Source organism: Carcharodon carcharias, chromosome 28, assembly GCF_017639515.1.
Source record: "Carcharodon carcharias isolate sCarCar2 chromosome 28, sCarCar2.pri, whole genome shotgun sequence".
Classification (NCBI taxonomy): Eukaryota; Metazoa; Chordata; class Chondrichthyes; order Lamniformes; family Lamnidae; genus Carcharodon; species Carcharodon carcharias.
The window spans coordinates 3,424,993-3,439,908 of NC_054494.1; positions in this window are offsets into that span (position 1 = coordinate 3,424,993).

A 14,916-nucleotide genomic window follows, 5' to 3' on the forward strand; every position below is an offset into this window, starting at 1 on the left:
TGAGAGTGCAGGAGATAAAACTGTGAGACGTCAGGAGATAAAACAGCGAGAATTTAGTGGCTAAAACAGTGAGAGTTCAGTGCATAAAACAGTGAGAGTTCAGGAGTTAAAACAGAGACAGTTCAGGGGATAAAACAGAGAGAGTTCAGGAGATAAAACGTCGAGAGTTCAGGACCTAAAACAGTGAGAGTTCAGGAGATAAAACAGCGAGATTTCAGGAGATAAAAATGCAAGAGTCCAGGACCAAAAACAACGAGAGTTCAGGAGATAAAAGATCGAGAGTTCAGGAGATAAAATAGTGAGAGTTTAGGAGATAAAAGACAAAGAGCTCAGGAGGTAAATCAATGAGGGTTCAGGAGATAAAGCAGCGAGAGTTCAGGAGGATAAAACAGTGAGAGCGCAGGAGGATAAAACAGTGAGAGTTGCGGACATAAAACAGCGAGAGTTCAGGAGTTTTAAACAGTCAGAGTTCAGGAGATAAAACAATGAGAATTCAGGAGATAAACCAGCAAGAGTTCAGGAGATAAAACAGTGTGAGTTCAGGAGATAAAACAACGAGAGTTCAGGAGATAAAACAGGGAGAGCTCAGGAGATAAAACAGCGAGAGTTCAGGAGATAAAACATTGAGAGTTCAGGATATAAAACAGTGAGGATTCAGGAGATAAACCAGCAAGAGTTCAGGAGATAAAACAGGGAGAGTTCAGGAGATAAAACAGCGAGAGTTCAGGAGATAAAACAGCGAGAGCTCAGGAGATAAAAGAGCCAGAATTCAGGAGATAAGCCAGGAAGAGTTCAGGAGATAAAACAGAGAGAGTTCAGGAGATAAATCAGCGAGAGTTCAGGAGATAAAACTGTGAGAGTTCAGGAGATAAAAGAGTGAGAGTTCAGGACCTAATGCAGTGAGCATTCAGGAGATAAAACAGCGAGAGTTCAGGAGATAAAACAGTGAGAGTTAAGGAGATAATACAGTGAGAGTACAGGAGATAAAAGTGTGAGAGTTCAGGAGATAAAACAGTGAGAGTGCAGGAGATAAAACTGTGAGACGTCAGGAGATAAAAAGGCAAGAATTTAGTGGATAAATCAGTGAGAGTTCAGGAGATAAAACAGAGACAGTTCAGGGGATAAAACAGAGAGAGTTCAGGAGATAAAATGTCGAGAGTTCAGGACCTAAAACAGTGAGAGTTCAGGAGATAAAACAGCGAGATTTCAGGAGATAAAAATTCAAGAGTCCAGGACCAAAAACAATGAGAGTTCAGGAGATAAAAGATCCAGAGTTCAGGAGATAAAATAGTGAGAGTTTAGGAGATAAAAGACAAAGAGCTCAGGAGGTAAATCAATGAGGGTTCAGGAGATAAAACAGCGAGAGTTCAGGAGGATAAAACAGTGAGAGCGCAGGAGGATAAAACAGTGAGATTTGCGGACATAAAACAGCGAGAGTTCAGGATTTAAAACAGTCAGAGTTCAGGAGATAAAACAGTGAGAGTTCAGGAGATAAATCAGCGAGAGTTCAGGAGATAAAACAGTGAGAGTTCAGGAGATAAAACAGCGAGAGCTCAGGAGATAAAACAGCGAGAGTTCAGGGGATAAAACAGCAAGAGTTCAGGAGATAAAACAGTGAGAGTTCAGGGGATAAAACAGTGAGAGTTCAGGAGATAAAACAGCGAGAGTTCAGGAGATAAAACAGTGAGAGTTCAGCAGGTAAAACAGTGAGAGTTCAGGGGATAAAACAGCAAGCGTTCAGGAGATAAAACAGCGAGAGTTCAGGAGATAAAACAGCGAGAGTTCAGGAGATTAAAGAGCCAGAGTTGAGGAGATAAGCCGGGAAGAGTTCAGGAGATAAAACAGTGAGAGTTCAGGAGATAAATCAGTGAGAGTTCAGGAGGTTAAACAGTGAGCGTTCAGGGGATAAAACAGTGAGAGTTCAGGAGATAAAACAGCGAGAAATCAGGAGATAAAGCAGTGAGAGTTCAGGAGATCAAACAGTGAGAGTTCAGGACCTAATACAGTGAGAGTTCAGGAGATAAAAGTGTGAGAGTTCAGGAGATAAAACAGTGAGAGTGCAGGATATAAAACTGTGAGACGTCAGGAGATAAAAAGGCAAGAATTTAGTGGATAAAACAGTGAGAGTTCAGGAGATAAAACAGAGACAGTTCAGGGGATAAAACAGAAAGAGTTCAGGAGATAAAACGTCGAGAGTTCAGGACCTAAAACAGTGAGAGTTCAGGAGATAAAACAGCGAGATTTCAGGAGATAAAAAAGCAAGAGTCCAGGACCAAAAACAATGAGAGTTCAGGAGATAAAAGATCCAGAGTTCAGGAGATAAAATAGTGAGAGTTTAGGAGATAAAAGACAAAGAGCTCAGGAGGTAAATCAATGAGGGTTCAGGAGATAAAACTGCGAGAGTTCAGGAGGATAAAACAGTGAGAGCGCAGGAGGATATAACAGTGAGATTTGCGGACATAAAACAGCGAGAGTTCAGGATTTAAAACAGTCAGAGTTCAGGAGATAAAACAATGAGAATTCAGGAGATAAACCAGCAAGAGTTCAGGAGATAAAACAGTGTGAGTTCAGGAGATAAAACAACGGGAGTTCAGGAGATAAAACAGGGAGAGCTCAGGAGATAAAACAGCGAGAGTTCAGGAGATAAAACATTGAGAGTTCAGGATATAAAACAGTGAGGATTCAGGAGATAAACCAGCAAGAGTTCAGGAGATAAAACAGTGAGAGTTCAGGAGATAAAAGTGTGAGAGTTCAGGAGATGAAACAGCGAGAGCTCAGGAGATAAAAGAGCCAGAGTTCAGGAGATAAGCCAGGAAGAGTTCAGGAGATCAAACAGTGAGAGTTCAGGAAATAAATCAGCGAGAGTTCAGGAGGTAAAACAGTGAGCGTTCAGGGGATAAAACAGTGAGAGTTCAGGAGAGAAAACAGCGAGAAATCAGGACATAAAACAGTCAGAGTTCAGGAGATCAAACAGTGAGAGTTCAGGACCTAATACAGTGAGAGTTCAGGAGATAAAACAGAGAGAATTCAGGAGATAAAACAGCGAGAGTTCAGGAGATAAAGCTGTGAGAGTTCAGGAGATAAAACAGTGAGAGTTCAGGACCTAATACAGTGAGCGTTCAGGAGATAAAACAGCGAGAGTTCAGGAGATAAAACAGCGAGAGTTCAGGAGATAAAACAGTGAGAGTTAAGGAGATAATACAGTGAGAGTACAGGAGATAAAAGTGTGAGAGTTCAGGAGATATAACAGTGAGAGTGCAGGAGATAAAACTGTGAGACGTCAGGAGATAAAAAGGCAAGAATTTAGTGGATAAAACAGTGAGAGTTCAGGAGATAGAACAGAGACAGTTCAGGGGATAAAACAGAGAGAGTTCAGGAGATAAAACGTCGAGAGTTCAGGACCTAAAACAGTGAGAGTTCAGGAGATAAAACAGCGAGATTTCAGGAGATAAAAAAGCAAGAGTCCAGGACCAAAAACAATGAGAGTTCAGGAGATAAAAGATCCAGAGTTCAGGAGATAAAATAGTGAGAGTTTAGGAGATAAAAGACAAAGAGCTCAGGAGGTAAATGAATGAGGGTTCAGGAGATAAAACAGCGAGAGTTCAGGAGGATAAAACAGTGAGAGCGCAGGAGGATATAACAGTGAGATTTGCGGACATAAAACAGCGAGAGTTCAGGATTTAAAACAGTCAGAGTTCAGGAGATAAAACAATGAGAATTCAGGAGATAAACCAGCAAGAGTTCAGGAGATAAAACAGTGTGAGTTCAGGAGATAAAACAACGGGAGTTCAGGAGATAAAACAGGGAGAGCTCAGGAGATAAAACAGCGAGAGTTCAGGAGATAAAACATTGAGAGTTCAGGATATAAAACAGTGAGGATTCAGGAGATAAACCAGCAAGAGTTCAGGAGATAAAACAGTGAGAGTTCAGGAGATAAAACAGTGAGAGTTCAGGAGATGAAACAGCGAGAGCTCAGGAGATAAAAGAGCCAGAGTTCAGGAGATAAGCCAGGAAGAGTTCAGGAGATCAAACAGTGAGAGTTCAGGAGATAAATCAGCGATAGTTCAGGAGGTAAAACAGTGAGCGTTCAGGGGATAAAACAGCGAGAGTTCAGGAGATAAAACAGCGAGAGTTCAGGAGATAAAACAGTGAGAGTTCAGGAGATAAAACAGTGAGAGTTCAGGAGATAAAACAATGAGAGTTCAGGAGATAAAACTGCGCGAGTTCAGGAGATAAAACAGCGAGAGCTCAGGAGATAAAAGAGCCAGAGTTCAGGAGATAAGGCAGGAAGAGTTCAGGAGATAAAACAGTGAGAGTTCAGGAGATAAATCAGCGAGAGTTCAGGAGGTTAAACAGTGAGCTATCAGGGGATAAAACAGTGAGAGTTCAGGAGAGAAAACAGCGAGAAATCAGGAGATAAAACAGAGAGAGTACAGGAGATCAAACAGTGAGAGTTCAGGACCTAATACAGTGAGAGTTCAGGAGATAAAACAGAGAGAATTCAGGAGATAAAACAGCGAGAGTTCAGGAGATAAAGCTGTGAGAGTTCAGGAGATAAAACAGTGAGAGTTCAGGCCCTAATACAGTGAGCGTTCAGGAGATAAAACAGCGAGAGTTCAGGAGATAAAACAGCGAGAGCTCAGGAGATAAAACAGTGAGAGTTAAGGAGATAATACAGTGAGAGTACAGGAGATAAAAGTGTGAGAGTTCAGGAGATATAACAGTGAGAGTGCAGGAGATAAAACTGTGAGACGTCAGGAGATAAAAAGGCAAGAATTTAGTGGATAAAACAGTGAGAGTTCAGGAGATAGAACAGAGACAGTTCAGGGGATAAAACAGAGAGAGTTCAGGAGATAAAATGTCGAGAGTTCAGGACCTAAAACAGTGAGAGTTCAGGAGATAAAACAGCGAGATTTCAGCAGATAAAAAAGCAAGAGTCCAGGACCAAAAACAATGAGAGTTCAGGAGATAAAAGATCCAGAGTTCAGGAGATAAAATAGTGAGAGTTTAGGAGATAAAAGACAAAGAGCTCAGGAGGTAAATCAATGAGGGTTCAGGAGATAAAACAGCGAGAGTTCAGGAGGATAAAACAGTGAGAGCGCAGGAGGATAAAACAGTGAGATTTGCGGACATAAAACAGCGAGAGTTCAGGATTTAAAACAGTCAGAGTTCAGGAGATAAAACAATGAGAATTCAGGAGATAAACCAGCAAGAGTTCAGGAGATAAAACAGTGTGAGTTCAGGAGATAAAACAACGAGAGTTCAGGGGATAAAACAGGGAGAGCTCAGGAGATAAAACAGCGAGAGTTCAGGAGATAAAACATTGAGAGTTCAGGATATAAAACAGTGAAGATTCAGGAGATAAACCAGCAAGAGTTCAGGAGATAAAACATTGAGAGTTCAGGAGATAAAACAGTGAGAGTTCAGGAGATAAAACAGCGAGAGCTCAGGAGATAAAAGAGCCAGAGTTCAGGAGCTAAGCCAGGAAGAGTTCAGGAGATAAAACAGTGAGAGTTCAGGAGATAAAACAGTGAGAGTTCAGGAGATAAAACAATGAGAGTTCAGGAGATAAAACTGCGCGAGTTCAGGAGATAAAACAGCGAGAGCTCAGGAGATAAAAGAGCCAGAGTTGAGGAGATAAGCCGGGAAGAGTTCAGGAGATAAAACAGTGAGAGTTCAGGAGATAAATCAGTGAGAGTTCAGGAGGTTAAACATTGAGCGTTCAGGGGATAAAACAGTGAGAGTTCAGGAGATAAAACAGCGAGAAATCAGGAGATAAAGCAGTGAGAGTTCAGGAGATCAAACAGTGAGAGTTCAGGACCTAATACAGTGAGGGTTCAGGAGATAAAACTGTGAGAGTTCAGGTGATAAAACAGTGAGAGTTCAGGACCTAATACAGTGTGCGTTCAGGAGATAAAACAGCGAGAGTTCAGGAGATAAAACATCGAGAGTTCAGGACCTAAAACAGCGAGATTTAAGGAGATAAAACAGCGAGAGGTCGGGAGATAAAATTGTGAGAATTTAGGAGATAAAAGATCAAGAGTTCAGGAGTTGAAACAGTGAGTATTCAGGAGATAAAGCTGCGAGAGTTTTGGAGATCAAACAGTGAGATTTCCGGAGATAAAACAGTGAGAGTTCAGGATATAAAACAACGAGAGTTCAGGAGATCAAACAGCGAGAGTTAAGGAGATAATACAGTGAGAGTACAGGAGATAAAACTGTGAGAGTTCAGGAGATAAAACAGTGAGAGTGCAGGAGATAAAACTGTGAGACGTCAGGAGATAAAACAGCGAGAATTTAGTGGCTAAAACAGTGAGAGTTCAGTGCATAAAACAGTGAGAGTTCAGGAGTTAAAACAGAGACAGTTCAGGGGATAAAACAGAGAGAGTTCAGGAGATAAAACGTCGAGAGTTCAGGACCTAAAACAGTGAGAGTTCAGGAGATAAAACAGCGAGATTTCAGGAGATAAAAATGCAAGAGTCCAGGACCAAAAACAACGAGAGTTCAGGAGATAAAAGATCGAGAGTTCAGGAGATAAAATAGTGAGAGTTTAGGAGATAAAAGACAAAGAGCTCAGGAGGTAAATCAATGAGGGTTCAGGAGATAAAGCAGCGAGAGTTCAGGAGGATAAAACAGTGAGAGCGCAGGAGGATAAAACAGTGAGAGTTGCGGACATAAAACAGCGAGAGTTCAGGAGTTTAAACAGTCAGAGTTCAGGAGATAAAACAATGAGAATTCAGGAGATAAACCAGCAAGAGTTCAGGAGATAAAACAGTGTGAGTTCAGGAGATAAAACAACGAGAGTTCAGGAGATAAAACAGGGAGAGCTCAGGAGATAAAACAGCGAGAGTTCAGGAGATAAAACATTGAGAGTTCAGGATATAAAACAGTGAGGATTCAGGAGATAAACCAGCAAGAGTTCAGGAGATAAAACAGGGAGAGTTCAGGAGATAAAACAGCGAGAGTTCAGGAGATAAAACAGCGAGAGCTCAGGAGATAAAAGAGCCAGAATTCAGGAGATAAGCCAGGAAGAGTTCAGGAGATAAAACAGAGAGAGTTCAGGAGATAAATCAGCGAGAGTTCAGGAGATAAAACTGTGAGAGTTCAGGAGATAAAAGAGTGAGAGTTCAGGACCTAATGCAGTGAGCATTCAGGAGATAAAACAGCGAGAGTTCAGGAGATAAAACAGTGAGAGTTAAGGAGATAATACAGTGAGAGTACAGGAGATAAAAGTGTGAGAGTTCAGGAGATAAAACAGTGAGAGTGCAGGAGATAAAACTGTGAGACGTCAGGAGATAAAAAGGCAAGAATTTAGTGGATAAATCAGTGAGAGTTCAGGAGATAAAACAGAGACAGTTCAGGGGATAAAACAGAGAGAGTTCAGGAGATAAAATGTCGAGAGTTCAGGACCTAAAACAGTGAGAGTTCAGGAGATAAAACAGCGAGATTTCAGGAGATAAAAATTCAAGAGTCCAGGACCAAAAACAATGAGAGTTCAGGAGATAAAAGATCCAGAGTTCAGGAGATAAAATAGTGAGAGTTTAGGAGATAAAAGACAAAGAGCTCAGGAGGTAAATCAATGAGGGTTCAGGAGATAAAACAGCGAGAGTTCAGGAGGATAAAACAGTGAGAGCGCAGGAGGATAAAACAGTGAGATTTGCGGACATAAAACAGCGAGAGTTCAGGATTTAAAACAGTCAGAGTTCAGGAGATAAAACATGGAGAGTTCAGGAGATAAATCAGCGAGAGTTCAGGAGATAAAACAGTGAGAGTTCAGGAGATAAAACAGCGAGAGCTCAGGAGATAAAACAGCGAGAGTTCAGGAGATAAGCCAGGAAGAGTTCAGGAGATAAAACAGTGAGAGTTCAGGGGATAAAACAGTGAGAGTTCAGGAGATAAAACAGCAAGAGTTCAGGAGATAAAACAGTGAGAGTTCAGGAGATAAAACAGTGAGAGTTCAGGAGATAAAACAATGAGAGTTCAGGAGATAAAACTGCGCGAGTTCAGGAGATAAAACAGCGAGAGCTCAGGAGATTAAAGAGCCAGAGTTGAGGAGATAAGCCGGGAAGAGTTCAGGAGATAAAACAGTGAGAGTTCAGGAGATAAATCAGTGAGAGTTCAGGAGGTTAAACAGTGAGCGTTCAGGGGATAAAACAGTGAGAGTTCAGGAGATAAAACAGCGAGAAATCAGGAGATAAAGCAGTGAGAGTTCAGGAGATCAAACAGTGAGAGTTCAGGACCTAATACAGTGAGAGTTCAGGAGATAAAAGTGTGAGAGTTCAGGAGATAAAACAGTGAGAGTGCAGGATATAAAACTGTGAGACGTCAGGAGATAAAAAGGCAAGAATTTAGTGGATAAAACAGTGAGAGTTCAGGAGATAGAACAGAGACAGTTCAGGGGATAAAACAGAGAGAGTTCAGGAGATAAAATGTCGAGAGTTCAGGACCTAAAACAGTGAGAGTTCAGGAGATAAAACAGCGAGATTTCAGGAGATAAAAAAGCAAGAGTCCAGGACCAAAAACAATGAGAGTTCAGGAGATAAAAGATCCAGAGTTCAGGAGATAAAATAGTGAGAGTTTAGGAGATAAAAGACAAAGAGCTCAGGAGGTAAATCAATGAGGGTTCAGGAGATAAAACAGCGAGAGTTCAGGAGGATAAAACAGTGAGAGCGCAGGAGGATAAAACAGTGAGATTTGCGGACATAAAACAGCGAGAGTTCAGGATTTAAAACAGTCAGAGTTCAGGAGATAAAACAATGAGAATTCAGGAGATAAACCAGCAAGAGTTCAGGAGATAAAACAGTGTGAGTTCAGGAGATAAAACAACGAGAGTTCAGGGGATAAAACAGGGAGAGCTCAGGAGATAAAACAGCGAGAGTTCAGGAGATAAAACATTGAGAGTTCAGGATATAAAACAGTGAAGATTCAGGAGATAAACCAGCAAGAGTTCAGGAGATAAAACATTGAGAGTTCAGGAGATAAAACAGTGAGAGTTCAGGAGATAAAACAGCGAGAGCTCAGGAGATAAAAGAGCCAGAGTTCAGGAGATAAGCCAGGAAGAGTTCAGGAGATAAAACAGTGAGAGTTCAGGAGATAAAACAGTGAGAGTTCAGGAGATAAAACAATGAGAGTTCAGGAGATAAAACTGCGCGAGTTCAGGAGATAAAACAGCGAGAGCTCAGGAGATAAAAGAGCCAGAGTTGAGGAGATAAGCCGGGAAGAGTTCAGGAGATAAAACAGTGAGAGTTCAGGAGATAAATCAGTGAGAGTTCAGGAGGTTAAACATTGAGCGTTCAGGGGATAAAACAGTGAGAGTTCAGGAGATAAAACAGCGAGAAATCAGGAGATAAAGCAGTGAGAGTTCAGGAGATCAAACAGTGAGAGTTCAGGACCTAATACAGTGAGGGTTCAGGAGATAAAACTGTGAGAGTTCAGGTGATAAAACAGTGAGAGTTCAGGACCTAATACAGTGTGCGTTCAGGAGATAAAACAGCGAGAGTTCAGGAGATAAAACATCGAGAGTTCAGGACCTAAAACAGCGAGATTTAAGGAGATAAAACAGCGAGAGGTCGGGAGATAAAATTGTGAGAATTTAGGAGATAAAAGATCAAGAGTTCAGGAGTTGAAACAGTGAGTATTCAGGAGATAAAGCTGCGAGAGTTTTGGAGATCAAACAGTGAGATTTCCGGAGATAAAACAGTGAGAGTTCAGGATATAAAACAACGAGAGTTCAGGAGATCAAACAGCGAGAGTTAAGGAGATAATACAGTGAGAGTACAGGAGATAAAACTGTGAGAGTTCAGGAGATAAAACAGTGAGAGTGCAGGAGATAAAACTGTGAGACGTCAGGAGATAAAACAGCGAGAATTTAGTGGCTAAAACAGTGAGAGTTCAGTGCATAAAACAGTGAGAGTTCAGGAGTTAAAACAGAGACAGTTCAGGGGATAAAACAGAGAGAGTTCAGGAGATAAAACGTCGAGAGTTCAGGACCTAAAACAGTGAGAGTTCAGGAGATAAAACAGCGAGATTTCAGGAGATAAAAATGCAAGAGTCCAGGACCAAAAACAACGAGAGTTCAGGAGATAAAAGATCGAGAGTTCAGGAGATAAAATAGTGAGAGTTTAGGAGATAAAAGACAAAGAGCTCAGGAGGTAAATCAATGAGGGTTCAGGAGATAAAGCAGCGAGAGTTCAGGAGGATAAAACAGTGAGAGCGCAGGAGGATAAAACAGTGAGAGTTGCGGACATAAAACAGCGAGAGTTCAGGAGTTTAAACAGTCAGAGTTCAGGAGATAAAACAATGAGAATTCAGGAGATAAACCAGCAAGAGTTCAGGAGATAAAACAGTGTGAGTTCAGGAGATAAAACAACGAGAGTTCAGGAGATAAAACAGGGAGAGCTCAGGAGATAAAACAGCGAGAGTTCAGGAGATAAAACATTGAGAGTTCAGGATATAAAACAGTGAGGATTCAGGAGATAAACCAGCAAGAGTTCAGGAGATAAAACAGGGAGAGTTCAGGAGATAAAACAGCGAGAGTTCAGGAGATAAAACAGCGAGAGCTCAGGAGATAAAAGAGCCAGAATTCAGGAGATAAGCCAGGAAGAGTTCAGGAGATAAAACAGAGAGAGTTCAGGAGATAAATCAGCGAGAGTTCAGGAGATAAAACTGTGAGAGTTCAGGAGATAAAAGAGTGAGAGTTCAGGACCTAATGCAGTGAGCATTCAGGAGATAAAACAGCGAGAGTTCAGGAGATAAAACAGTGAGAGTTAAGGAGATAATACAGTGAGAGTACAGGAGATAAAAGTGTGAGAGTTCAGGAGATAAAACAGTGAGAGTGCAGGAGATAAAACTGTGAGACGTCAGGAGATAAAAAGGCAAGAATTTAGTGGATAAATCAGTGAGAGTTCAGGAGATAAAACAGAGACAGTTCAGGGGATAAAACAGAGAGAGTTCAGGAGATAAAATGTCGAGAGTTCAGGACCTAAAACAGTGAGAGTTCAGGAGATAAAACAGCGAGATTTCAGGAGATAAAAATTCAAGAGTCCAGGACCAAAAACAATGAGAGTTCAGGAGATAAAAGATCCAGAGTTCAGGAGATAAAATAGTGAGAGTTTAGGAGATAAAAGACAAAGAGCTCAGGAGGTAAATCAATGAGGGTTCAGGAGATAAAACAGCGAGAGTTCAGGAGGATAAAACAGTGAGAGCGCAGGAGGATAAAACAGTGAGATTTGCGGACATAAAACAGCGAGAGTTCAGGATTTAAAACAGTCAGAGTTCAGGAGATAAAACAGTGAGAGTTCAGGAGATAAATCAGCGAGAGTTCAGGAGATAAAACAGTGAGAGTTCAGGAGATAAAACAGCGAGAGCTCAGGAGATAAAACAGCGAGAGTTCAGGAGATAAGCCAGGAAGAGTTCAGGAGATAAAACAGTGAGAGTTCAGGGGATAAAACAGTGAGAGTTCAGGAGATAAAACAGCGAGAGTTCAGGAGATAAAACAGTGAGAGTTCAGGAGATAAAACAGTGAGAGTTCAGGAGATAAAACAATGAGAGTTCAGGAGATAAAACTGCGCGAGTTCAGGAGATAAAACAGCGAGAGCTCAGGAGATTAAAGAGCCAGAGTTGAGGAGATAAGCCGGGAAGAGTTCAGGAGATAAAACAGTGAGAGTTCAGGAGATAAATCAGTGAGAGTTCAGGAGGTTAAACAGTGAGCGTTCAGGGGATAAAACAGTGAGAGTTCAGGAGATAAAACAGCGAGAAATCAGGAGATAAAGCAGTGAGAGTTCAGGAGATCAAACAGTGAGAGTTCAGGACCTAATACAGTGAGAGTTCAGGAGATAAAAGTGTGAGAGTTCAGGAGATAAAACAGTGAGAGTGCAGGATATAAAACTGTGAGACGTCAGGAGATAAAAAGGCAAGAATTTAGTGGATAAAACAGTGAGAGTTCAGGAGATAAAACAGAGACAGTTCAGGGGATAAAACAGAAAGAGTTCAGGAGATAAAACGTCGAGAGTTCAGGACCTAAAACAGTGAGAGTTCAGGAGATAAAACAGCGAGATTTCAGGAGATAAAAAAGCAAGAGTCCTGGACCAAAAACAATGAGAGTTCAGGAGATAAAAGATCCAGAGTTCAGGAGATAAAATAGTGAGAGTTTAGGAGATAAAAGACAAAGAGCTCAGGAGGTAAATCAATGAGGGTTCAGGAGATAAAACTGCGAGAGTTCAGGAGGATAAAACAGTGAGAGCGCAGGAGGATATAACAGTGAGATTTGCGGACATAAAACAGCGAGAGTTCAGGATTTAAAACAGTCAGAGTTCAGGAGATAAAACAATGAGAATTCAGGAGATAAACCAGCAAGAGTTCAGGAGATAAAACAGTGTGAGTTCAGGAGATAAAACAACGGGAGTTCAGGAGATAAAACAGGGAGAGCTCAGGAGATAAAACAGCGAGAGTTCAGGAGATAAAACATTGAGAGTTCAGGATATAAAACAGTGAGGATTCAGGAGATAAACCAGCAAGAGTTCAGGAGATAAAACAGTGAGAGTTCAGGAGATAAAACAGTGAGAGTTCAGGAGATGAAACAGCGAGAGATCAGGAGATAAAAGAGCCAGAGTTCAGGAGATAAGCCAGGAAGAGTTCAGGAGATCAAACAGTGAGAGTTCAGGAAATAAATCAGCGAGAGTTCAGGAGGTAAAACAGTGAGCGTTCAGGGGATAAAACAGCGAGAGTTCAGGAGATAAAACAGGGAGAGCTCAGGAGATAAAACAGCGAGAGTTCAGGAGATAAAACATTGAGAGTTCAGGATATAAAACAGTGAAGATTCAGGAGATAAACCAGCAAGAGTTCAGGAGATAAAACAGGGAGAGTTCAGGAGATAAAACAGCGAGAGTTCAGGAGATAAAACAGCGAGAGCTCAGGAGATAAAAGAGCCAGAATTCAGGAGATAAGCCAGGAAGAGTTCAGGAGATAAAACAGAGAGAGTTCAGGAGATAAATCAGCGAGAGTTCAGGAGATAAAACTGTGAGAGTTCAGGAGATAAAAGAGTGAGAGTTCAGGACCTAATGAAGTGAGCATTCAGGAGATAAAACAGCGAGAGTTCAGGAGATAAAACAGTGAGAGTTAAGGAGATAATACAGTGAGAGTACAGGAGATAAAAGTGTGAGAGTTCAGGAGATGAAACAGCGAGAGCTCAGGAGATAAAAGAGCCAGAGTTCAGGAGATAAGCCAGGAAGAGTTCAGGAGATCAAACAGTGAGAGTTCAGGAGATAAATCAGCGAGAGTTCAGGAGGTAAAACAGTGAGCGTTCAGGGGATAAAACAGCGAGAGTTCAGGAGATAAAACAGCGAGAGTTCAGGAGATAAAACAGTGAGAGTTCAGGAGATAAAACAGTGAGAGTTCAGGAGATAAAACAATGAGAGTTCATGAGATAAAACTGCGCGAGTTCAGGAGATAAAACAGCGAGAGCTCAGGAGATAAAAGAGCCAGAGTTCAGGAGATAAGGCAGGAAGAGTTCAGGAGATAAAACAGTGAGAGTTCAGGAGATAAATCAGCGAGAGTTCAGGAGGCTAAACAGTGAGCTATCAGGGGATAAAACAGTGAGAGTTCAGGAGAGAAAACAGCGAGAAATCAGGACATAAAACAGTCAGAGTTCAGGAGATCAAACAGTGAGAGTTCAGGACCTAATACAGTGAGAGTTCAGGAGATAAAACAGAGAGAATTCAGGAGATAAAACAGCGAGAGTTCAGGAGATAAAGCTGTGAGAGTTCAGGAGATAAAACAGTGAGAGTTCAGGACCTAATACAGTGAGCGTTCAGGAGATAAAACAGCGAGAGTTCAGGAGATAAAACAGCGAGAGTTCAGGAGATAAAACAGTGAGAGTTAAGGAGATAATACAGTGAGAGTACAGGAGATAAAAGTGTGAGAGTTCAGGAGATATAACAGTGAGAGTGCAGGAGATAAAACTGTGAGACGTCAGGAGATAAAAAGGCAAGAATTTAGTGGATAAAACAGTGAGAGTTCAGGAGATAGAACAGAGACAGTTCAGGGGATAAAACAGAGAGAGTTCAGGAGATAAAACGTCGAGAGTTCAGGACCTAAAACAGTGAGAGTTCAGGAGATAAAACAGCGAGATTTCAGGAGATAAAAAAGCAAGAGTCCAGGACCAAAAACAATGAGAGTTCAGGAGATAAAAGATCCAGAGTTCAGGAGATAAAATAGTGAGAGTTTAGGAGATAAAAGACAAAGAGCTCAGGAGGTAAATCAATGAGGGTTCAGGAGATAAAACAGCGAGAGTTCAGGAGGATAAAACAGTGAGAGCGCAGGAGGATATAACAGTGAGATTTGCGGACATAAAACAGCGAGAGTTCAGGATTTAAAACAGTCAGAGTTCAGGAGATAAAACAATGAGAATTCAGGAGATAAACCAGCAAGAGTTCAGGAGATAAAACAGTGTGAGTTCAGGAGATAAAACAACGGGAGTTCAGGAGGTAAAACAGTGAGCGTTCAGGGGATAAAACAGCGAGAGTTCAGGAGATAAAACAGCGAGAGTTCAGGAGATAAAACAGTGAGAGTTAAGGAGATAATACAGTGAGAGTACAGGAGATAAAAGTGTGAGAGTTCAGGAGATATAACAGTGAGAGTGCAGGAGATAAAACTGTGAGACGTCAGGAGATAAAAAGGCAAGAATTTAGTGGATAAAACAGTGAGAGTTCAGGAGATAGAACAGAGACAGTTCAGGGGATAAAACAGAGAGAGTTCAGGAGATAAAATGTCGAGAGTTCAGGACCTAAAACAGTGAGAGTTCAGGAGATAAAACAGCGAGATTTCAGGAGATAAAAAAGCAAGAGTCCAGGACCAAAAACAATGAGAGTTCAGGAGATAAAAGATCCAGAGTTCAGGAGATAAAATAGTGAGAGTTTA